The 26,381-nt window shown below is 43.6% G+C and overlaps 1 protein-coding gene across 1 annotated transcript in view; it reads left to right on the top strand.

Moving 5' to 3' along the window:
- LRRC8C (leucine rich repeat containing 8 VRAC subunit C) overlaps positions 1 to 26,381 on the top strand; it is a 47,550-nt gene that overhangs the window by 3,962 nt on the left and 17,207 nt on the right. The gene's annotated exons all lie outside the window — the stretch shown is intronic.

The raw sequence follows: 26,381 nt of genomic DNA, 5'->3' as shown, positions 1-26,381 counted from the left end.
GAGAAAATACAGCCATAATGAATAGGGGAATATGACTGAGGGGATCAAAGTCCTTGAAGCACATAGCTCTGATTTTTACCCTTTTACTTACCAAAATGCTTCTCTTTTTAAAAAGAGGTTTGTTGTGCTGTCTAATGGATTTTTTTTTCATTCTTGGTAATATGAGAAGGTCTACTCTGCCAGCTTCTGTTTATCACATATAATTTCATTAAGAAAGAAACTCAGAATACTTTACAATCTCTCACATAAATGATAACGTTTTGGCCTTGGAGGGCAAAATTACTGCCTGTACTACGAGCCGGACGTCTGAGAATAGTAAAGATAAAAGAACAGCCCTGCACATTTTTTGGAGATTTACCTATGGGCCTAATAATTTGGTTGTGCCCAGTGGAGGCTGGTGGCTCTGATGTTAGTGGGACAGTGAATCTGTTCTGGGTTTCAGTCAGAACTCTAAAGGAGGTATCCAAGGTGTGGAGCACCTTGAATAGCTCCTTTAGAGTTCTGACTGGTTCTGACTAAAACCTGGAGCGGATTCACCATCCCACTGACATTGAAACCAACAGCCTCCACTGGTTTGTGCCTTTTATAATGACATAACAACTGACATAAAATATAACAGGATAGATTGCTACGGATGGAGTAATACTAGATGTGACCTGCCCATGGCTGTTCTGCTGCCCATCGTGGTTTTGTAGCATGCTTCCTTGGGGTTACATTGACAGTCAGCAGTGTCTATAGTTGTCTGCTGTGTGCAGCTAGCCCCACCTATCCAACGCTGCGATGCCATTGTGTCATGAAATGTGGGAGGGACTTATTGTGGAAAAGGTCTATGAAGATGACAGTGGGCATTCCATTCTTCTTGACCACTGGGAAGCAGCAAGGGTGAGGATGGACTAAATCCTAGAATTGGCATGTTCATTCATGGAGTATATACTATCCATCACAATTTATAGTACACAAAATGTGCTTGCATGGACACATCCAGTTCTGACGGAAAACGCTGTGCTTGGTGCCAAGACCAACTTGCTGGCTTATATGGAATTGGGAAAATGACTAAATTTTCCCATTGAAATGAGACACATAAAGACTCTCTTCTGAGCACCTGTGGCTTGTGAATCATTTCCTCTTGTTTCTGTTGTTTTTAATCCGATGCAGCACGCTACTATTTCTGCACAGTACTTCCTGCCTGTCTATCCATTTCCAGCCAGCTCATTGCTCGCTTTTGTGCAGTTCTGGGTTTCACTTTGTGTGTTTTTTTCCTAATCAAGGTAGAAGAAGGAAAGCTGCCATATACCATTGGTCCTTCTAGCTCAGTATTACCTACAGTGGTAGCCCATATTTTCAGGAAGGGGCTATTCCCATGTGTACTTGGAGACACCAAGAATTGAAGCTGAAATTAGTTGCATGCAAAGTATATGCTTTGCTCTGAGATACAACCCTTCCGGGATATGTGAGAAATCTGCTCTGACTTTTAATTTAAAAAAAAAATTCTCCAAGCTGCATCACCTCGAAAAAGAAAATGCATACAATTTCAGAATTGTGCACAAAAATGTGCATTAACACCCCCCCCCCCAAAAAAAAAATCCACATGGAACCAGCATGGAATGGACTAGGAGGTGGGAAATTGAGTAAGTCCATAGAAATGGACCTTGCAGATCTGCCCATCCCTAGCAGTTCCCTACAGCTGCCTATAGTTGCAAAAAGGGGCAGTCAAAATGGTAGAGGTGTACAAAATTATGCAGAGTGTGGAGAAAGTCGATAGGGAGACATTTTTCTCCCTCATAATACTAGAACTCAGGTCATCCCATGAAGCTGATTGGTGGGAGATTCAGGACAGACGAAAGGGAGTACTTCTTCACATGGCGCGTAGTTAAACAATGGAATTCACTTCCACAAGATGTAGTGATGGCTACCAATTTGGAAGGCCTTAGTTGGACAAATTCCTGGAGGAGATTGCTTCGATTGCTTCTATCGATCGCTTCTAGTTGAAGGCTATCGATTGCTTCTAGTCCTGATGGCTATATGCTGCCTTCAGTATCAGAGGCAGTGAGCCTATGTACACCAGTTGCTAGGAACATGGGTGGGAGAGTGCTGTTACGCTTATGCCCTGCTTGCGGGTTCCCGGTTGACAGCTAGTTGGCCACTGTGTGAACAGAATGCTGGACTGGATGGACCCTTGGTCTGATCCAGCCGGGCTCTTCTTATGTTCTTACTATTAGTATATATTGTGTATATTTTAAGTGTATGCTGTCTTCAGAGTCATTTCAGTTCTCTAAAAAATGTTTTTGGTGCTTATCCACAGAAAGACACCAAAAAATACTCCTATGAATTTCTGCAAGTTGCTCCTTTTTATTCTTGGACAGTCAGAAAAGTAGCAGTGACAAACAGGTTTGAGTGTAGTATAACTCCTACCTATTGCAGAATTACCATTTCATGTAGTCTGTGCATGCGTATTTCTGGGAAAGCTAGACTGGATTGGGTTAGCTCCTTAATATTTCTGGAGACTATCATATGAGCAGGATCTTACTTCCTAGAAAGGTATTGGGACCCTGTTCCAGTGTTCCATTCATGGGAAAGAGTGTGAATGAGTGTTACGTTGAAATGCCCCTTTGATTGATTGGCAGTTTTTTGCAGGTGGTGTAGGCTTGTATTAAAGGCTCTTTTTCTTGGAATAATAATACTTAGCAGTTGTCTAACACTTTCAGATATTCAAAGCATTTCACAGGCATTATCTAGCTGTAATTCTTACAACAATCCTGTAAGGTAAGTCAGTATTTCAGTAAGGTAAGTCAGTAAGTCAGAATGCAAACCATTCAACATCACAGTAATTCAAGTCTATGCCCCAACTACTGATGCCGAAGAAGCTGAGGTTGATCGGTTCTGTGAAGACCTACAGCACCTTCTAGAACTAACACCCAAAAAAGATGTCCTCTTCATCATAGGGGATTGGAATGCTCAAGTAGGAAGTCAAGAAATCACCGGGATAACAGGCAGGCATGGCCTTGGTGTACAAAATGAAGCAGGACAAAGGCTAATAGAGTTTTGCCAAGAGAACACGCTGATCATAGCAAACACTCTTTTCCAACAGCACGAGAGACGACTCTACACATGGACATCACCAGATGGTCAATATCGAAATCAGATTGATTATGTCCTTTGCAGCCAAAGATAGAGAAGCTCTATACAGTCAGTAAAAACAAGACCTGGAGCTGACTGTGGCTCAGATCATGAGCTTCTTGTTGCAAAATTTCAGCTTAAATTGAAGAACGTAGGGAAAACCACTAAACCATTCAGGTATGACCTCAATCATATCCCTTATGAATATACAGTGGAGGTGAGGAATAGATTTCAGGGATTAGACCTGATAGACAGAGTGCCTGAGGAACTATGGACGGAGGTCCGTAACATTGTTCAGGAGGCAGCAACGAAATCCATCCCAAAGAAAAAGAAGTGCAAGAAAGCCAAGTGGCTGTCTGATGAGGCTTTACAAGTAGCTGAGGAAAGAAGGGAAGTGAAAAGCAAGGGAGAAAGGGGAAGATATATCCAACTGAATGCAGATTTCCAGAGAATAGCAAGGAGAGACAAGAAGGCCTTCTTAAATGAACAATGCAAAGAAATCGAGGAAAACAACAGAATGGGAAAAACTAGAGATCTCTTCAAGAAAATCAGAGACCTCAAGGGAACGTTTTGTGCAAAGATGGGCGTGATAAAGGACAAAGAAGGCAGGGACCTCACAGAAGCAGATGAGATTAAGAAGAGGTGGAAAGAATACACAGAAGAACTATACAGGAAAGATCTAGAATGTCATTTAATAGGGATAAATGCCAAGTTCTGCACCTAGGAAAAAGAAACCAAATGCACAGTTACAAGATGGGGGATACGTGGCTCAACCACACTACAAGCGAGAAAGATCTTGGAATTGTTGTCGATCACAAGCTGAATATGAGCCAACAATGTGATGTGGCTGCAAAAAAGGCAAATGCTCTTTTGGGCTGCATTAATAGACGCATAGCTTCCAAATCCCAGGAAGTACTAGTTCCCCTCTACTCAGCACTGGTTAGGCCTCATCTGGAGTACTGTGTCCAGTTCTGGGCACCACACTTTAAGAAGGATGCAGACAAACTGGAGAGGGTTCAGAGGAGGGCAACCAAGATGATCAGGGGACTGGAAACAAAGCCCTATGAAGAGAGGCTGAAAGAACTGGGCATGTTTAGCCTTGAGAAGAGAAGACTGAGGGGAGATATGATAGCATTCTTCAAGTACTTGAAAGGTTGTCACAGAGAAGAAGGCCAGGATCTCTTCTCGATCATCCCAGAGTGCAGGACACGGAATCATGGGCTCAAGTTACAGGAAGCCAGATTCCAGCTGAACATCAGGAAAAACTTCCTGACTGTAAGAGCAATACGACAATGGAACCAATGACCTGGGGAGGTGGTGGGCTCTCCCACACTGGAGGCCTTCAAGACAAGGCTGGACAGCCATTTGTCAGGGATGCTCTGACTTGGATTCCTGCATTGAGCAGGGGGTTGGACTCGATGGCCTTGTAGGCCCCTTCCAACCCTACTATTCTATGATTCTATGATCTTAATGTCCCTGATAGCCACGATAGTGCGGTCACTGAACTTGAGCCGGACATCCTAGAGAGTGAAGGCAAGTGGGCCTTAGGAAGCATTAGTAACAACAAAGCTAACGGAGATGACAGTTTCCAGCTGACCTATTTAAAATCCTAAAAGATGATGCTGTTAAAGTGCTGCACTCAATATGCCAACAAATTTGGAACACTCAACAGTGGTCGCAAGACTGGAAAAGGTCAGTTTACATTCCAATTCTAAAGAAGGGCAGCGCCAAAGAGTGTGCAAACTACCGCACAATTGCGCTCATTTCACATTCCAGCAAGGTGATGCTCAAAATCCTACAAGCTAGGCTTCAGCAGTATGCGAACTGAGAACTACCGGAAGTACAAGCTGGGTTTCGAAGAGGCAGAGGAACTAGAGATCAAATCGCCAACATTCGCTGGATCATGGAGAAAGCAAGAGAATTCCAGAAAAACGTCTATTTCTGCTTCATTGACTACGCTAAAGCCAACAAACTGTGGCAAATTCTTAAAGAGATGGGAGTACCAGACCACCTTACCTGTCTCCTGAGAAACCTGTACAAGGGTCAAGAAGCAACAGTAAGAACCAGACATGGAACAACCGATTGGTTCAAAATTGGGAAAGGAGTACGACAAGGCTGCATATTGTCACCCTGCTTATTTAACGCCTCGCCTCGCCCGGCCGCGAAATAAAAAGTTAAAAAAAAACAAAACGCCCCCGTGATAGGCTACGTGACGATTAACGTAGCCTATCACGGCTGACTTTGCAGATCTAGCCGTGATAGGCTACGTTAATCGTCACGTAGCCTATCACGGGGGCGTTTTTTTTTTTTAACTTTTTATTTCGCGGCCGGGCAAGGCGAGGCGCCTCCTCCCCGGCCTGAATTTCGGCCGGGCGAGGCGGGAAGCCTCCCCCCCGGCCTGAACTTCGGGGGGAGCAGCGAAGCGCCTCCCCCCACCGCGAACAAGCTGCGAGACCAGGTAAGTGGCTTTTGTGCACTCCTACTGAAGGCAAAAGGAGAAGGGGACGGCAGAGGATGAGATGGCTAGATAGCATCACCGTTGCAATGAATATGAATTTGAGCACGCTGCGGGAGAGAGCGCAGGACAGGAAGGCCTGGCGTGCTGTGGTCCATGGGGTCACGAAGAGTCGGACACGACTGAACGACTGAACAACAACAAAGTCAGTATTATTATGCCACATATTGCAGATGGGAGGACTGAGGCTGAGAGAGTGTGGCTTGCCTCAGTGAGTTCATGGTGGAGCAAGATTTGAACACGGGACTTCCAGATTTATAGTTTAGCTTTGTAGCTGCTACACTACACCAGCTCTCATAAGTATACATATGTTATTTGAGAGACTGAGAGCTGTTTCATATGGTCCAAAGCATTTCTGTGCAGTGCATCACAACTGGTTTTGGGGATACGATCAAAATCTAAGACATAATACATCCCTGAATACAGCCACAGCTTCCCAGTGGAAATTCCTGCAAATACAGTGGCTTTGACAACTACTGCTGCAATCGCTGAAACTGTCCCAGGGAAGCTGGTTCTGTAACACGCAGGCAGTAACACACTGACCTGGTTTGCATAACATGATAGCCCACCATTGCTTGATTTACCCATGGGGGTTGTTGTGTTGTGCAGGGCGTCTATGGGTGCCCAGCTTGCCGTGGCTTGTTGTATCGTACAAACCCATGGCTATTAACACCTCATGAGTAAATTAAGCCATGGTGGGCTGTCATGACATGAGAAAAGCCCACTGGATCACTTTCGGGCTTTCTCTGCAGTGGCATCCTGGTTATGAAATGCTCTCCCCATAGAGGTTTGCTGGTACTAACAGTTCTATCATTTAGGCACCCAGCAAAACATTTGTATTTATTGAGACATTGCAATAGATTTTTAGTGATTTAGGGCTCAATCCTATGCATGTTTAGGCAGAGGAAAAGGCCTACAGCTCTCAGTATTAATCAGCCAGCCTTGCTGGCTAGGGAATGCTGGGAGCTGTAGGCCTTTTCTTTGTTTAAACATGCATAGGATTGTGCCCTTAACTGAGCAAGTTTTAGTCTGCCTTTTATTTTTTTCTGTTGTGTGTGTGTTTTGTAGTTCTGCGCTGTGAAGTGGGTTTCCCAGACAATTTTGTATTGGAAAATTTTCCAGTGCAAATTAAGTTAATTTCCATGGAAAATTTTCCAGTTTGCATCTGAAAATGGTCTGATGCCCTAGAGCAGGGGAGGGCAACGTCTGGCCTGCCAGATGTTTTGTCCTACAAGTGCCGTTATCCTTCACCATTGGCTATGCTAGCTAGAGCTGATGGAAGCCATAGGCCAAAACATCTGGAGGGCCACCAATTGCCCATACGTGCCCTAGAGAGATCTAATTTTACTTGTATTTAGTAAACAACAAAGCTTTAAAAAAAAAGTGTCCCGCGTTATTTTTTTTGTCCCAGTACACCACAGGTATTTGACCTGAAATATTGGGGGGGGGGGGTTGCGGGATTAAAGCAAGCTCAATGTTATTTAAATGTTATATTATGGAGAAATGTTTATTGGAATACTTATTTAAAAATTAAACAAAACATCCTGCACTTTGCTTATGTTGTTTAAATTTCAGAAAAAAGCAAAGGTACTGAAACCTGTTGACACACCAATTAATTTTAGTAACCCAAAGAAATGTGCATGATATGCTGACAACCGCTCATCTGTTTCAACAGAGTTCCGCTCTCTTCCCCCATGGTTTGGAAGATCAAGAACTGTTATGTTTGAACCAGCACCCTTATTGCAGGAATGTAGTCACTGAAAGCCAGCTCTGTTGGTCAGTCAACAGGGTATGGAGGTACTTGGGACCACATGATCAGCCCTGAGTAGTTAGCACTTGAAAGTGTTCCACTTGCATAGCAAGCATGAAGCCTACTATTGCGGGTGTTTTGCTGAGCAGTCAGGGAATCAAATTTGCTCTCAACAAATCAGTACAAACTGTCTTCTTCCATGCAAAGTGATATACTGAGGGCTTCTCTCTCCAGCTTATCTTTAGTGTTTGTGCTGTGCTTTAATGTAATGTAATATTGTGGAAGGGCATTGATTGTCACTGCTTTTGTGGGTTTGGTGGGGCCGCAGTCCTGCACATCTCCAGCAGCTTAAATCTCATTGAGGCCAGTCATTGAAGTCAAGTCATTTCAGCAGCTTAACTGGATGCAGGATTTCAGCCAGAGTATGGGGCAGGGGGAGAGGAGAAGAGAGAGAAGACTTTCGTTGTTAGCAACAACTCAGGTCCATCGAAACAGTACATTCATTCCAGGATGGAGAATCGGGGACTATTCTTTTGTTATGGAGGGGTGGAAAAGAAGACATTTTTTTAAAGAATGTAATCTTTAAATTCTGCCAGGCTTACATCCCTGATCCTAACCACATTATTTGAAGTAAGTTCCATAAGAAGGCCAGAAAATTAAGGTTTCTATCATATGCACACTTACCTGGGAGTAAAACCCATAGAACACTATGGGACTTATTTTTGAGTCAAGATGCATAGGATTGCACTGTCAGGCTGCACCCCTCTGTACACTGGGAGTAAGCCTCATTGAGCACAGCATGTATAGGACTGTGCAGCTCTTAAGAGCACCTAACTAATCAACAGGATGTGCTTCTGAGTAAACAGATTTAAGAGTGTGGTACAAAGGAATTTGGATTCTTGCACTACAATCTTGCATATATTGGGGACACCCACACATACACACATGTTTTATTTTATTTCTGAGCTGCCATTTCAACTAATCATCATTAAAAACATTTTAACCAGCACAGAGAATAAATCTTGACTGTCTGATCAGAAGGGCAGATCAACTTAATTAAATTGTTTTTCCAGTAATGTTTTCATCTTCCTCCTACAAGCGGAAGCAATCTTGCTTGTGTGTCTGATTTTGTGGTTGTTGTTTGAATTAGATCCTAAGTGATGCATGGAATGAGGACATGCTTCAGTTGACAAAGAGAGGTCACAGAAGGCATTTAACAATACAATCCTATGATGTATCTACTCAGACATAAGCCCTGCTGAGTTCAGTGGGACTTACTCCAAGTCAAAGATGCTCAGGATTGCAACCTAAACTACCCAAAGAGGGTGCCATCACTACCTTTTAACCCTTTGGGTGTGCTGTAGCAGCTACAGATGCCATTTTGTTCATGAAAAGAAAAAAAAAGATAATTGGGTGGGGGGTGCACTCAGTAAACATGGACAGACCCTAACAGCACAATGCTGTCTTATTCAGAAGTAAATCCAGCTATGTTGAATGGAGCTGACTCCCAGCTGAGTTTGCATAGGTGTGCACTGTAAGTGATATTTTCAGGAAGTTCTGCTGATTTGCTGTATTAACTAAATCAGATATTTCACATTGCTTTAAATCTGCCTTCCTCAACCTGGTACCTTCCAGATATTTTGGACTGCTGGTTGGGTGTGATGGGAGTTGTAGTCCAAAACATCTGGAGGCCACATGGGTGGGGAAGGCTGATTTAAATAGTATGCTAAACTTCAATCTCCTTTGTTTTCCACTTATAAAAAAAATATCTTTCCCTCTTCTTTCTCTGTTTCTCTTTCTATTCATTTTCTTCTATGCTTCGTCTTCCCCTTTCTTGTAATGTTCAAAACAAAACAAAAACCATGGTGGCTATTTGGAATACCACCATTATGTTTTGAGCCATCTTTAACTTCATGAGATACTACATGCTGGATTTTAGTTAAATAGTAAGAAATATTTAAGGCTTTAACAGATCAAAGACTGTTTAGAGCCAGGTTCTAAGTATGTGTGTTGGTGCATCCACTTGTTGTGTTTTTCTAATATCCTAGACCACAATTCAGAGAAATGTGTGTCTGGCCTTGTGTATCCAGCAGAGTTTGGGAGCTGTGGTTCTCAAACAGCAGCCCACTACTCTGCACAAGAAATTTAATTTGATATAAAATTAGGCTAGATGGACCTTTGGACTGATCCAACAACGCTGTGAAGAGGAGCAGGGAAGGCAAGGAAGAAGAGAAACATAATACTTAGGCCTAGATTTAAAACAACATCTAGATTAATTTCATGGGGGATAAAGCTATCATTGGCTACTAATTGTGTTGTTTGGGAAACACAAGCAGGAGGGGGCTAAAGTGTGCTCATGTCCTGCTTGTGGGCTGCCTGTAGGCATCTAGTTGGCCACTGTGGAAACAGGATGCTCAACTAGGGAGGGACCACAGCTCAGTGGTAGAGCCCCTGCTTTGCGTGCCGAAGGTCCCAGGTTCAGTCCCCGGCATCTCCAGGTAAGGCTGGAAAAAACCCTGCCTGGAATCCTGGAGACCCACTCGCCGGTCAGTGTTGACTATGCTGGGCTAGATGGTCCAATGGTCTGACTCGCTGTAAGGCAGCTTCCTGTGTCCCTAACTAGATAGGGCTTTAGTATGGTTCAGCAGGGCTCTTATGTTAACAAGGAAGTTTTATTTCTTCATGCCCCCATTAGAGGGTAGTACTGTAGGGTGACAGATCAAGAGATTTGGGCAACCCCATGTGATAACTGCATTTGTGATACTATAAGTAATGGGTTTATACACACACACACACACACTGTAGATTTAGGCTGCAAGCCTGTGGATAGGATTGTACTATTATTTTGCCATCTGTCAAACAATCTCTGGACTCTGAAGGCTTTAAGAAAGTCAGTGCCTGAGATGTGTTTTGGGCCAAAAGTACCGTTCTCCTCATCCAGATGTGTTAAGGTTGCTGTTTGCTAAGAAATGCTGCAAGTTGTAAAAAGCTTCCTTGTTTGGCATACAGGAGCAAGGTAGAATAAACCCTTTATATAAAGAAGCCACAAATCACGCAAACAGCCTCTGCTCTGACTGACTTTGGCTGCACCATGGTGTGATCTCAAACTAACGTTACTGATGAGGGGCATGGTCTGACACTCAGAATGGACCCTTTTATAGGTACGGTATTTTATATTTGCCCAAAATGTTGAGTTGCACCAGTACTTGAGAGCGTCTGTAGAAAGCAGTCGCATGTGCCGTTTGCTCGATTTCCTGTTTGGAGAAAGTCAACAATCGCACTAGACTTAAGGTGTCAATTAATGAGCCAGTGTGGTGTAGTGTTTGGACTAGACTGAAAATTCATATCTCTTGTCAGCCACAAAGCTTACTAAGTGACCTTGGGCCATTCACTGGCTCTCAGCCAACCCACTTCGCAGGGTTGTTGTGTGGATAAAAGGAGAAATATTGTGTATGCCATCCTGAGCCCTCTGGAGGAAGGTTATTTGGAGGTAGAAATTAGATGATGGTGATTTTTTTGTCCATTCATTCATCCGCTGATTGGTTTTTTGCAAAGTGTATTTGATATGCTTTAACATTTGTGTGTTGCAAATTTTGACGTTGACAGAAGGGCTGTGGTGCTTCCCTGTCCCCTCCAGTTTGTGAGAAGGACATCAGGTTGGCAGTATGCATGCAAGGGGAAGCCAATGAACACAAAGTATTACAACTCCAACTGTGATCAAGCATTACAAGTCCCTACTGGAGGCTTAGGCAAGTATCTGGCGCTGTCCAGCAGAACAGGGCAGAGCTAAACTGGTCATGAAGCCCACCCACATTACACAGCCCTGACCTCGATTCTTGCTACCCTCACTCTAGGAAACCTTTTGCTACCCTTCTGCCTCCCTTAGGAGTGGGAGTGGCTTCTCACTTGCAGCCACACCCAGGTGCACAGGTATGGTGGTTGCACTGCCACTGTAATGTTCAGAACGGAATGAATGCAGCTGCATAAGCCCGTTCAGCATGCTAAGCTTCCCAGCCCAGGTTCCTTTTTTGCACTGGAGCAACAACCAGATGTGCGTAGCTGGGGCCTGTCCAGAAGGCTGTGTGTGCTGTAGTGTCTGAAGCCACTGATGCGTCTAGCCCAACATGGGAGGTGTTTTCCCACAGTCTGGCACTATGCCACTCAGTCATGTCTATACAGAGCAGGGATAGGCAACTGCTTTGGACCATGGGCACGTTTGGCAATTTGAGAAACTGTTCTGGGTGCCACCACAAAATGGCTGCCGTGGGAGGCATGGCAAAAGGCAAGTAACCTGCCCAAGAGATGGAGTACAAAATAGAGGTGGGATCTTCTTTGAACCCACAACCCAAGAGTTTTCAGCATCAACAGAAACCTATTTCACAGCAATCCCAGCTGCCAGCAAGAAAAGTTGTATTTGTTTTTAGTGTAGGAAGAGCAGGGCATTTTGGTGGGCACCAAGAAAGGTGTCCCAGAGCACATTGGTGCTCATGTGCACAACATTGCCTAGCCTTGATATGGAGGGACCATATGTGCAGAGTGCACGGAAGGGACCATGTCATTTGTTCTGCCCTTGTAGTTCTTCCATGCAGATTTTGTTCATCTAATGCATTTTTATAAGCCATTTAGAGCACAATCTTATTCATGTTTAGACAGAAAAAAGTCCTGGAACTCCTTGCTGGCTGGGGCACGCTGGGAATGGCAGGATTTTTTTCTGTCTAAACATGAATAGGATTGCACCCTTAGAGCTTTTCTACATGAGGCTGTTAATCTGCTGTTTCTACTTTCAGTTTTGTGGCAGAATTGAGATCCGAGCACTACATGAGTGTTTCCTTTCCTGCTTTTCTGCTACATTACCACTAGGTAGCACTGTGGTCTAGGGTAATAGTGCAAATACACAAGAGGAAATTCTGCTTTCTTTCATTTTCACAATAAATGCCGTATTTTCCCTTCTCTAAAAAAAACTTGCTAAAAGTGCTGGTTAGACACAGAAGCGAGTCTGGAGAGTCACAACATTGTCTAAAGAACCTGTAAACAACCATGAGTAGGGAATGACTAACACATGACAAATGTCTCGTGTGGAAAAGCCCTTAGCATATCACAAAGTAGTTTCCAAAGCTTTCGCTCCATTCTTCTCTCCCTTGCTCCTTCTCCAAATCCTTTTCTAGTGCTTGCTTCTCCTGCATAAGTTTCTTGACCCATCACAGACTCACTATTTTTGCGTCTTAATCTTGGGCTACCTCAGCTTTGTTACTCCTTTGTCAAGCCCTCCCTTTTCTGCCTTGGTCCTGGTCATTTAATTTAGGATGGAGACAAATTACTTCCCCCTCCCCCCAAGAGTTGGAAGCAGTTTGTAAGAGGGCTCAAGGCATGCATACTTGTCTCTATTCTCTCTGATAAACAGGCTTTGTAGGTTTTTCAGTATTGTTTCCAAAAACCTTGAATACCTGTTTGATGAGAGGTGACAGTGGAGAAAAGAAATATGCATATTCACTGTGGGGAAACTGAAATCTCCCTTGAGGTGTGATGTTGTGGACGTTTGCAATTAGCTGGTCTGAAATATGACTTTGCCAGGATCATAATGTGTGACTGCACTACAAAACCAAACGTCATTTCCCTGAGAAGTTCTTCCAGAGCTTAAAATGTAAAAGGAGATTCTGCACATTCACAAATGTGTCTTCAGTTTGCTAATGATACGGCAATATGATAAGGTGCAAGCACCATTACTAGTCAATTTAGAACTCACTTTCTCACACATGCAAAATCAAGCCCCCCCCCCCCCCAAGAGAGGTCTCTGTAGTGCTTGGAATTGCTGCTTCAGTTTTGAATGGAGCTGAAGGCAGTCTGTGCATCACTACCCTTAAGCCACTATTGTCTCACTCTGGCTTTGAGAGTTAAGCCCTGCTGGCTGAGAATCTGCCATTTGCAAGATTCCTTCCCAGCACATTATTGTCGCTTCTCACCCCACGCCACCCCACGCGCATGCATGCACAAACGCATTCATGGCATTTTCCCTCCCTAACAACAGGAAAGGGAGGGAGTGTTTGGAATCTCCAGTCCCCAAAGAAAGCCAATTAGGCATCCTTCCAGGACTTAAGAGGGAAGCAATGATTTGATTTTTCCAGCATTGGAATAATTAGTTCTTGTAAGCCACCATGCAGTCACCAGCCATTTGAGAGGTGCATGGGGTGGGGGCATTAACTCCTGACAGATCATCTAGGTCTCTATCCCCCATTAGGGGAAGGAGGACAATAAGTTTTCCTACTCTCAGTCTTTGGGAGAAACTGCACCTCCCCACTTCCTAGCCAAAAGGAAGTAGAATTAAATCTCTACCCATACAAGAGGTAAATCAGCATGGTGAGCACTCCAACCCTCTTGCCCACAAGCGCAAGCCAACAACAGTCAGTTTAATTTAAATCCCACCAGCAGAATTTATATTTACGTGTTGAGAAGCATTCCCATACAGATTTTTGCTGTTCTCTCCCTCCACCCCCATCCCCCAATTATAGTTTTCCCACCAGGAAGCGTAAGGTGCATATGAATGTTAAATCCTACCCTCCAACAGCATCCGTATGTCTTTATGAGGTTTGTCCAGCTGAATTCTCTGTCATATCATAAGAGCTACAGCCAACATCGGTGGGTTTCTTTTGCTTTCTCACTTCTTTGTTCAGCACAGTTATTCTTTAGTCTGGCGTCCTTCTTTCCTAGCCCCACTCTGTCTATATCCCAATAATGAAATAGCTGGAGAAAAGCAGCACAGAAAGCAAGTGAGACGGTGTAACTGCTATAATAGACCATCTCACTTGCTTTCTGTGCTGCTTTTCTCCAGCTATTTCATGGCTCTCGGTTATCTAAAATGATTACTTGTAACCACCCACATTATGCATGGTTTGGCAAGTGGTCACCCAACCAATCCAACATTGGACATTAGCCAATGCTTAACTGTTTCTGTCCATTTAAGTGAATTTTCACTCAGGATTACAGATTATTGTGGGGTGTAATTCAATGTTTCATGTATGGAAGGAAACACCCTAATTGGCAAACTACTATGATATGGTGATGATCAGATTAAAAGAATGCTCAGTGTGAAAACAACATGTGCTGTTACAGGAACACCTTAGAGCAGCCTTCTCCAAGCTGGTGCCCTCCAGATGTTTGGACTTTAACTCCTATCAGGCCTACCCAGCATGGCTCATTATTCAAAACATCTGGAGGGCACCAAGTTTAGCTTGGAGAAAAGGCGAGTAAGGGGAGACATGATAGAAGTATACAAAATTATGCATGGTGTGGAGAATGTGGATAGGGAGACATTTTTCTCCCTCATAATACTGGAACTCAGGGCCATCCCATGAAGCTGATTGGTGGGAGGACAGATCAAAGACAGTCCTTCACACAGCACAGAGTTAAACTATGGAATTTGTCACCACAAGCCATAATGATGGTCACCAATTTGGATGGCTTTAAAAGGGGGTTAGACAAATTCCTGGAGGAAAAGACTATCAGTGGCTACTAGTCCTGATGGCTATATGGTATCTCCAGTATCAGAGGCAGTATGACTGTGCACACCAGTTGCTGGGGAACATGGGCAGGAGGGTACTGTTGCACTCATGTCTTGCTTTTGGGTTTCCTCTGTGTAGCTAGTTAGCCATTGTGTGAACAGAATGCTGGATTAGATGGACCTTTGGTCTGATTCAGCATGGCCCTTATGTTTTTAAGTTGGGGAAGGCTGTCCTGAAGAGCTTTGATAGTACTTTGCTGTGTAGGCAAAGTGGGATGGTGTCATAAGTTGTTGCAGTATCCTGATGCTAGAATGGGATTAGGAATGGTGCTTTTTGGTTGTCTACAACAGGGGCCGGCATGGGAGTGGGGAAGCATGGTGGCTTTAAAGAATTGGAATATTGAGCTGGTCTTTAAACACATTTTTGAGGAGTTTCCAGTTCTTTCCAACCAGTTTCTATGATTTCAGAGTTTAGATTCCATATCCCTTAATGTTGATATTTTTAAAACTGTGAAATGTTTGTTATGATCAACAAAAGGAAGGGTTGCTCACCAAAGATGCGACAAGTCAGTGAAAAGTGCAGGAGTTTTTAAGGGAAGATGCATTTGTCAGCGTTCCCCATTCCACTCCAAACAGAACATGCTTACAAAACTTAACAAAGGGTGCTTCATTCTTCCTGTATCCATCTCTCTGTGCAGGAACTCAAAAAGTTCTCCAGTCATATTAGTAGAAAGTGTTATTCATTGCTACTGTAGAAGGAACCAGCCAATTTTAGATATAATTCTTGTATTATACAGGATAAGCTGTAAAGAATATTTTGGCATGAAGGATTTTGCCAGACAAGTTTTGTTCAAATTGACTGAACAAGTTTGGGTATCTGATGGATAAAGGCAAGTGGATTCATTTCTTAATAGATGGTTTTGTTTTGTAAATGTATAAGCAGTAAGTCTTCAGTACAGCACTTATCACGTCGACACAGATATTTTTGGAAGAACTTGAGTACTTTATGAATTTTGTATGATAACTCTTCGCAGAAATAACAATCTTAATTAATGACAATGTTTGTTTATATGTGTACTGTATTTTTGGTTGTCTTTGGATTTATGTTTTTATTTTGTTCAGTTTAACTCTATTATTTCTTTGGGGAAAAGCATCTATTTATGTAAAAAAAGGATTTTGCTAGAATACAGGCTAGACTGTTTGATCTTTTGGCCAAACTTCCAGTTCTAGGAATGTATGCACTGGATAATCTGAAGTCTGGGTAACCAAAAATGAGCTCTTACAATTTTATCACTGCCATGGAGTCTCACAGGGGTCAAACAGAGAATTCTAATAAGTTGGGAGTGCTGGATCATCAAGCATTGATGATAGAGATTTCACTTGTGTAACAGTATAAGTACTTGTTTAGAAAATCTCTTGGGATCTTTAAGTGTAGTCCAACATGGTGATTGAAAACCTTTCAAGGAAAGGAAAGGGAAAAGAGGAGCATTCATCCAGCATGCAGGGCCAAGTTGTATGAGAACAGGCACTTTCCTTGAGGAATCCTTGCTAATATTTCATGGTATGATATAATACAAGGGACGTCAGCATCAGCCTGCTTCTCTGTGCAGGTCCTGAAAGTGGAGAATTGGTGAAAATAATTGAATTCACAGAGCCAAGAGCTGCTACAGACCAGTCGTGATGCAATTATGGACCGCTCTTGAGGCAATTATGGATGTTTTCTGCAGTGATTGAAAAATAGCATGTCACCCATCTACATTCTGGCATCAGTGCGGTCAGTGAAGATACAAATTACTGAACAGAGGATCTGGAATTATATTAATAGGTGACAGACCAGTCTGTGGGCTTGATTTTCGCTAAATTTGTAGGAAGGATAGGGTATATAGGCTGAGGCTGCAATCCTAAACGCACCTACTTGGGTGAAAGTCCCATTGAAATTAATGGGACTTGCTTCCAAGTAGATAAGTTTAGATGCTAATTCCTAGCATGTCAGGACTGTACCACATGTTGTTAGTAAGTGACCCTGTTGCGGGTATGCCTGAATGCACTTTCAGACATGCAACCTTGACACTTGAAGGGATCTTTTAACATTGAGCGTCCCAAATATTAGTACCTTAAGGGGTTACAGGGATTTAGAAATTGAAGACATGGTTGCTTAACCTAGGAGTAATTTATTGAAAAGGATTAAAAGCATACATTCAAGGAGATGAGATCGTGGCAATAGGCATTTTATAGGATTACTGTTCATTGTACAGAATACCAGTTCTAATTATTAAGACACAGAAAGCACAGAAAGCTTGGCATAATTGACTAGCAGATGGGGGCGGGGGGGGGGGAATCCTGGCACTGGAGAGATAGAGAAGGAGATGGATGCAGGGACTGACAGAGGAAGAGGCTGATAGCAGAGCTTGTGAGCAAAGAGATGCAGCTAGCAAGTTGCCAATCTCTGAAGACACACAAGCCTGAGGACAGTTCTCCAGCAAAGTGGGGCTAATGACAAAAGAGAAGAGAGGGAGATCTGGCAAGCTAGTAGACTTGTTGGGAAGAAGTTAGTAAGGGGTTTGTTACCTTTCCATATCTATGCAGTCTGGGGTGCGATTAAGTTGGAGGCAGTGGGGTGCTCCTACAGCAACAAAGAAAGAGGGGCAGAGGGAGGACGAAGGGGGAGTTTCATAAGATTCCTCTTGTGAGAGAGGCTTCTTTGGGGTCAAAGAGTCCTACCTATTGGGCTATCCAGGAGCTGGTTATATGCCCCAAAACTTGAGTTTAATAATTAACACTCAAAATAGTGTCCAGAATCCTGCTCTGCTGGCTCATCAAAACGAAGATGCACATTAAATGGGAATCAAACTGACCATCTTTCTTTCCTCTGAGCTCAAACAGGTAAACATTAACACCTGAGGAATAGATTTTCCTGGCGACTTCCCCTAGCTGACATTTTGGAGCCTTAATGTAAACTGAAAATAGGATCAGAGGAGGGTAAGAGGTCAAGGGATCAAGTCTGAAGAATCATGGTCATGCCAGGGGGAAGTGATGGCTTTGTATCACATACATATTTCTGCTTCTAGTGTCAGGCCTGGCTTTTAGAATGGCGGACCTCTCCTGGGCTTTCCCAAGCCAGACTGAAACCTTCCTTTCTATGTCAAACATAGCAGAATATTGGCATGTCTAGCCAGTTCACACTTCCTCTGTTTCTCTTCAGTTTACCCCAGCGTATGTTAGGTGAAAGTGTCTCCCTTAATTATTATCCTACTACAACATTGCTTAGAAACTGCTGCAACCTCATGAGCGTCCAGTGCAATGATTTATGTCAAAGATGGGAAAATTATGGCCCTCTAGATGTTGCTGGACCACAACTCCTATCATCCCTAACCATTGTTCAACATCTGGAGGGCCACAGGTTCATAAACCCTGATGTATGTGAAGTCTTCTTAACGATCTACTGCTGAACATTGAATAGAAGCAATTTAAATGCACTTGGGACACTTAAATCCTCAGCTATCGCACATCAGGTTTACTTTAGGTCAAGTCTGAAAATTAAGAATGCATGATTTCCAGTTCTTTAATTAAGATGAATGCTCTTTGAGATTAATATGGAAACCTACTCTTGAGTGCTGCTCTTGGTGAAGTTTCAAGATGACACTATAAATTATAAATCAACATACACCGCGTGTGTTTAAGACTGCAGAAAGAACTGCTTTTGCATTGATCATAAAAGAGTTAGGAGTACTGTGAAGTAACTAGGTGATATCATTGGCTGGATCTCTGTGGAGTTACCTGGTTGGTTGCAGATGGCTTTGTAACAGATTTCATAACTGGCTGGGCAGTGTTACTTGCAACAAACCAAAATGTTGGGTGTAATGTAGCATTTCTACATCCTCCGAGAAATGGACCATAGGTTGAGAGAAAGACAGTTGTGGATATGAACCGTGAGTAGTTTCCTAGCTTCATTGTTGAGTGATTCTTCCCTGTGTTAGAAATAAGCCTGACAAAAGATACATAAATTGGGAGTAAGAAATAAACCTGTATCACAAGAAGAGATCTAGGTCTTCAAACTTCATAATTCAGCCATATTGCTTTTGCTAACTGACTCTGCAACACGTTTCTAAGGTAATTTGTTTCTGGGCCCAATTCAAGGTGCTGGTTTTAACCTTTAAAGCCCTAAATGGCTTGGGACCTGGGTATCTTAAGGACTGCCTTCCTGCATACATTCCTCCCCCACTTGCTTCATTCATCCTCTAAGGCTATGCTCCAGGTTTGTCAGATCTCTGAGACCTGGCAGCAACAAGTTGGAGGTCCCTTTTGGTGGTGCCACCTACCCAGTGGAATGCCCTTATGCTTGAGATCTGCAAAGCCCTGATGCTTTACCATTTTAGGCATTTGGCCAAAACCTGTTTGTTTAAGAAGGCCTTCTCCTGAAGCAGGGAAGGACTGCAGACTAAGGTGAACTTCTCCTGACATATACCACAATGGTCATAGAATCATAGAATTGTAGGGTTGGAAGGGGCCTACAAGACCATCGAGTCCAGACCCCTGCTCAGTGCAGGAATCCAAATCAGATGCAGGAATCCAAGTCAGGTTTGGTCAGAATTGTTCAACTAGTATATAGGACAGCAGTAAAGGGGGAAGTCAGTACCAGCTCTAATACATATTGTAAAAGCAGAAAGGTCAGCTTTCTGCTTTGGATTGTGGAACAGCTCTAATTTTTGTGCATTGTTGGAGGTGCTTACTTGCAGTTTTTGAATGTAAAAAGAAAAGAATGTGCACATCAACATTTGTTACAATTCTCTCTGAAGTATTTGGCAGCCAGTTATCAGCTGGCTTTCAAAAGCACAGATTAATCTTTTGCGCAGTTCTCCCAAATAGCAGACGAGCTGGTAAACCTGTGTCTGGACTGTACCACTGCAGGTGGGGGCTCGTGTGATTGAATTTTCCCCCCATTACACACAAGAGAGAGAGAGAGAGAGAGAAAGTGACAAAAGGAAGCATTCTAGCCTAGCCTTCTTTCTCACATTCCAATTTTCTGCGTGAATATTTATTATGGAGGAGGATTCAAGCCCCTACCCCTTTCAGTTTGAAGTGGTACAGTCTAGACCAGCTTTCCCTCCCAAGCTGGTGCTCTTCAGATGTTTCGACTTCAACTCCTAGCAGGCCCAGCCAGCACGTTCAATGATCTGGAATGCTGGGAGTTGTCGCCTAAAACATCAGAAGGGCACCAGCTTGATTTGGAAGGCTAGTCTAGACACAGGGCACCATCTCATCTTCTGCTCATAAGAACTAGGCCTGAATTGTGCCTCACTCCTGCCACAATGGATCGAATCATAACTTTGGTAGCGCTTGATCCTCTGCCCATCCAGTTCCAGACCAAAAATTTCCAGTTCATTGAGTCAGGATCTGTTCCCAAACAGCAATCCTAAAGTCATTTCAGGCTTCGGGCCAAACCCTTAAGAGGTGATGGTTTTGCAAATCATTAAGAATAGCTTGCAACTATGTGAGTGCTGCACCACAGGAGGAGAGGGAGGAACAGTAGATCTTGTGGCTGCTTTTTAAAACAAACTGAATGTCTGTAAGCTTTTATCCCGAGCACAGTTCTATTCCCAGCATTTTATTTTGAAGCAGCTACCATCCTTATCCCTTATCTGTTTCCTTCCCAGAACAATTCTGACCTACTTTGAGGGGAGGTTGGCTTTTGCAACTGCAGCCAAACCTGTTATTGTCCTGAAGCCTCACCCTAGTATAATTCCCATGGGTTGCCACTGGGCAGTAGATTAACGAATTCATTTCCCTCATATCCTGGAATGCAGGCCATCTGGGCCTCCTGAAGTAGGCTTTAATCTCCCTGGGATGGGGGTGGGGGATCTTTAATACTTCCTTGCTGTCCATAATGCTTTTCTTTATTTTTGCTGATGAAGGCCAGTTAGAAGAACACAGAATTCAGAGAGGAGGCCATTTAGGAATCAGAATTTGAATTAATTTTATTCTTATCCATCCAAGTCGCCTATCCATTATCTTATTTCCCCTTAATTTGTTTAGGAAACATTAAGTTTGCCTGCTCTTCTCTTTGATCATTGGGGGAACGATGCTCTCTTGGTGCAAATTCAGCAGCAGGGAGGGGGCCATTTGCACTGCAGAAGAAAACTGCCGTTATTCATTGTGGCCTGTCCAGAAGACAAAAATGGTGAGACTTACAAATGGACGATTCACTGGTTCATTTGATATTCAGCTCGACCAATCCCAAAGTTTTAGAAAGGTAGCTTTCTAAACAGCAGCTCATGATGCCATGGGAGAAAACTGATAGAAGCTGTGCTGGGAAGAGCAGGAGGGCTGTTGTTACTTGCATGTAGCATGTCTTTTATTTTCATTCATGTGTCTCCTCTATGCATTCCTTTGGATAGTAAACTATAGGTTTTGCAGTCCTTCCCATACAGCTGAAAGCATTTTGTTGTGCACGGAGCATGGCATCCAAGATAGGCGTGGTTGGGCACTTCCCAAGGCCCCCCCCCCCAACAGGGGCCCACTGGCTGACAAGAGCCCCCTTCAGCTTTCCAGCTTGCTTGCTCACCTGCCTCTTGCTCTGGCCTAGACAACGGTGGGGATAAGGAGGGGCAGTAGAGCCAGGAAGAATGTTCTTACTGCCTCTCTGCCTGGCAAGCAAGCTTGTTGTTGTTCAGTCGTTCAGTCATGTCCGACTCTTCGTGACCCCGTGGACCATAGGACGCCAGGCATTCCTGTCCTGCGCTCTCTCCTGGAGCGTGCTCAAGTCCATATTCATTGCATCAGTGATGCTATCTAGCAATATTGACAATGAGGAGAGAAGGAGCAATAGCAACTTGTGACAATGGCAGCGAGAAGGCAGACTCACTGTGGGAAGAACTCATTGAGGGTGTCTTGCCCAAGGGCATTCAAAAAGCCAGAGCCAGTACTGGTTGTGGACTAGGGATGGACAGACTCACCCACGCCCGGCGGGGCTTCGCTGAGTTGCCACTGCCGCCTGCCCCTGCTCACCGGGCTGCGTGAGCCCCGCAGCGGCCCACTCCTCAATGCGAGCTGCCATTTTTACACAAGATGGCGGCTCCATAATGTCTGTATTTTGGATGTTGCACAACATGGCAGCCATGCAGGGCCCTCTCCGCAACATTAGTGGGTGTTCCCTGTTTTGTCCTCTCCTTCATATATTGTTGGTGTTATTGGATGGGAATAGGTTGGTCTGTGAATACTGGGTAGTATCCAGTGTCAATCCTAAGTAGAGTAGATCCATTGAAATGAATGGGATTTAAGGTAGTCATGACCAACTTAAATCCCATTCATTTTAATGGGTCTAGTTTACATAGGACTAACATTGGATACTGTCCACTGAATTAAATTGTCTGCAGTGCTTCTGCTATATTGCATTTGGGAATCTGGGACTGTGTTGGCTGCAGAGACAGGATATTGTGGCAGAGGCCCTCAAGCAGAGCCCATGTGAGCTGTGGGTGGGCTTCAGTCTGCTTGATGTATACACAGCTGTGGACTATGCCACTGGTTTAAAAATATTAATAACCTCTTTAAACCAGGGGTGCTGAACCTGTTTCAGCCTGAGGGTTCCATGCAGTTTTGGAGAAGCCCCAGAGGGGACACATTCCAGTGGAAGGTGGGGCTGAAGGCAAAAGGATGTGGCCAAAGGCAAAAGGGGCAGGGCAAAATACTAAAAATAGCAGGATATTGTAGCTTAAAGCTCTTACTGCCCGTCACTAAGCCTTAGGAGAGGCATTTCGACCCTTTAAAGTGGAGAAAAACTGCAAAAGCCAGAAGACCACCAAACAATCAGGAAAGGGGGGAGGCCAGGGGAAAGGGCATGACCATTTGGGGAATGCCCAAGGGCTGGATTTTGCCCCCCGCCTCCAGGCAGGCTGGATTTGCCCCGTGGGGTTGAGGTTCAGCACCCCTGCTTTAATCTAGTAAATATGTTGGGGAGGTTGAATCGAACTGGCTCTTCTTCTTTGACATTTTGTTGGAAAGGGTCATAGCAAGAAGGTGCTGCACATAGAGTGTCTTATGCAGGCGAAAAAAATGAAGAAACAAAAATGAACGTGCTGTTTCTTTGCCATCCACTCCAGGAATTCTGCAGTAGTTGGTTAGTAATAAAACGTTCTGGCTCTGTTGTGACTAAGAATGCTACTGATGTAGATAAATTAAAGGGTAGAGGGGAAACAGAAACATTAGCAGTGGGAGCACAAAAGTGATGAGGTGACTACAGAGTTTGTAAGCACCCATTTCTGTTGTTTAGCATTCCTTCATGACATTTATTTTATTTAGCTTTTTTAAGGCAGCGTTTAAGCGTGGAACCCTCCCAACTTCGTTTTTCTGGATCAAAATGCAAGAGCGAGAGAGACCAAGGGGCTGGGGTGTTTGAGAACAGGGAGCATCCATCCCATTCTACAGAATAAAAGACAAGTCATCTTATCATAGTGTTTGGCAGACCCCTGAATGAACGCTGCTTTGCATTTAGAAAGAGAAAATATCGGGCTGCTTTGACAGATTGACACCATGCCTGCTATTCCGATCTTCATCTTGTACTTCCTGCAGACAAACAGGGTCAGGGGATAGTCCCACCACCAAGGGTGCCAGCCAGCCTTTCTCTTATTGATCTGGTCAGTAAAACTGCATCCTGGCAGGTGAACAGTATCAGGGTCTGAAAAGTCAGCATTGCATGCTCTCTGTTTCCCTGAACTGTGAGAAGTTCCAAGAGCAGCGCCACGCCCCACCCAAAGGTTTCTGGTGTCTTTTGGAGAAGAGAGCATTGGAGGCTTATGGCGTTTTGGTAACATGTATTTTATTTACAAATATACAAGTTGCTTCCACCCAGCAATAGATCTCCAGTGAGAGCCCCCACTCCCAGATATGTCCAGTTTTCCGCTTACAGCACTCTCTCTTTCCTGATGTCTCTGTTCATCCCCCAAACTCCTTTGTTTGTTCTTTTATACCAAGGATGGGGAATGCATGGCCCTCCAGATGATGCTGGACTACAATTCCTATCATCCCTGACCACTGACTGGGACTGATGGGACTTGGAGTCAAACAATATCTGGAGGGCCACAGATTTCCACTCCTGCTTTTAACACACACACACACACGGCCAACCAGCAGGCATAACACTCTTACCTCCCTATTACTTTTTCCTTGTGTGTTGTGCCTTTTAAATTGTAAGCCTGTGAGCCAGAACTGTTTTCTTTTATTGATTATTTGTAAGCTATTCTGGGAGCCTTTGGGGGTGAGGAGAAGTCCTACCCCTCCCAGCAACCATGGTGGCTGGGGAATGCTGGGAATTGTAAGACTTTTTTCTGTCTAATCATAGAATTGCACCTTAAATCAATAAAATAAATAAAAACACCAAGTTAAATCCTAGCTCAAATTCTGCAGATGTACAGAACATACAGTCCTGGAAACACTGAAGGTGGCTTCTGCTCTCTATACCACAACAAAATGCTAGATCCTGAACTGAAAAGCCAAACTAAGTACTGAAAATTAAATTATGCAAATAACTGGCTTAATATGGTTTCTGCAGTAATTGCAAAAATGTGCTTCATCCATTTTAGTTTGCTTGATTTGCACAATAGTGTGACATTGCTTTTCAGTATTTGGGTGCAAAATATTTCAGTGCTGGGAGAACCTGGCCAGGAGAAAGTATGACTTAAACAGGTGTTATTAGGGGTGCATACTGAGATTTTGATGAGGCCATGAGGGAGAAGCAGGTAAATCTGCATTACTGAGAAACACTATTTTTAAAGAGACATTTAAATATCCCATTTGTCAAATACCTTTCTAGCTACAAAGGGGTAAAATCCTTTTGGTTTTAAATGAAAGCAAATAGGGATTTTCAGAAATCCAGATTGGGCATCATGGAATCATAGAGTTGGCACAGATCAGAAAACTGAGTCCTGGACCATTTCTCCCAAAACTTCCTGCCCCGCTGACAGTTACACAACCCAGACAACAGTTCAGAGAGCAGCAAGGTGCTTGAATTCCAAGAGAACAAAGGCAGAACTGTAGAAAACAAGGAGCTCTGTGTAGCTTATACTTGCTGTATCCACTAATGTATTAATTCTCTTTTCCCAGCGAACAGGAGCTGTTTCAGCAAAGCTGTTTCTTGCTTACCTGTGTCTGTAGGTAGTTTTTCCTAAATAATCCTTCATAAAGGAAACCAACATCCCTCCACATTTTCTACACACTTCATGATCTCTTAAAAGATTACGTGGGATAAGAACAGTATCCTTTGAAAAAGGCTATGTGTCTTGTTCTGTTGTGTTTTGCAGAGTTTTCCTTTCGGAAATAGCCTCCTTTGGAATTTTAATGCAGGTGGACGGTATGTTCTGACTTTTCCGATGAAGCTTTTTGCTTTTGTGTCACTCAGCACAGATTTTTGTACATGATAATAGAAGCAGGCATATCTGCACTGTCGAATAATGTTCTTGACTGGCTAATGGTGTCTGGAGCCTAGATTTCATCATTAGCCCTGGAATCGTCGGGGGTTTCAAAGAAGTTTAAATTGGGAACATGAATGTTCCAGAGGTATTCTTTGTTTGAATTCCACAAGCAAATGAATGTAATGCTGGAGCTTAAAAAAGTTCTATATACAAGCCAAGGACAAATGTCAGAAAGCGACACTGGAGATTTTATTATCATCCTGGTTGGACTATCGATTATATGCTGCCCTCAGAGGTATCTGAAATACCACTGCAGGCACGGTCTTCACCGCCAGCAAACTAGAGCTAATTTAGGTGTTATATCAGAGCGATGTGGTTACCACTTCCCTGTGGGTACTGGTTTTGAACACTGCCAGAATGGTATGAGAAACCATGGGGAAGCTGCAAATGCCTTCCCATGTTGCTCTTGTTACAAAACTTGACCTTAAGATGGTGTTAGAGCTGACACAAAAAGAAGTCTGGGTCAAGTTGATGGGGTTCATAACCTGTCAATGTTAGAATGAAGCAAGTCCCATTCTAAGCAGGATGGTCAAGTGAAAACTGTGTTTGAATTCTAAGGAGCAGGCAAGGAACAGACGAGGCTGATAGTAGGAGAAGACCAGACAGACAGCTCGGAACATGGAAAGGCTAGGTAGCTCTCCCTGTTGTGTTCTGCAGTTAGTTTTTCTTTAGAAAATAGCCTCCTCTGGAATTTTAATGCTGACTGTAGGTCAGGGACAGAATGTCCAGGGTTGGAGGAGCACCTGACTCACCCCTTAAAAGGCTCCCAGCAAATCAGAATGCCAGTCTGGGAGCCAGTCACTACCTTGAGAGATTGTGTAACCACAAAGAAATATGGGAAGTATTAATACTATCGAGGTCCTTCAAACTTGATGACTAGCATCTGCTTCTGGACTACCTTGATCATATGAGATCATTTGCTATGATCTCATAGAATAGAAGAGGAAGATTTTTTTCCACATTCAGTTTCACTGAATGAAATAGGTGGAAAACCCTAACCATTTTTCACATGCACACACCCTTCCCCTTCCCTGTCTTTCA

The sequence above is a fragment of the Heloderma suspectum genome, chromosome 4 (genome assembly GCF_057233095.1).
Source record: "Heloderma suspectum isolate Gila_16-S chromosome 4, 16-S_ref, whole genome shotgun sequence".
Taxonomy (NCBI): domain Eukaryota; kingdom Metazoa; phylum Chordata; class Lepidosauria; order Squamata; family Helodermatidae; genus Heloderma; species Heloderma suspectum.
Note: the sequence above shows the minus strand (reverse complement) of the source record. Positions and strands in the feature narration are given on the sequence as shown.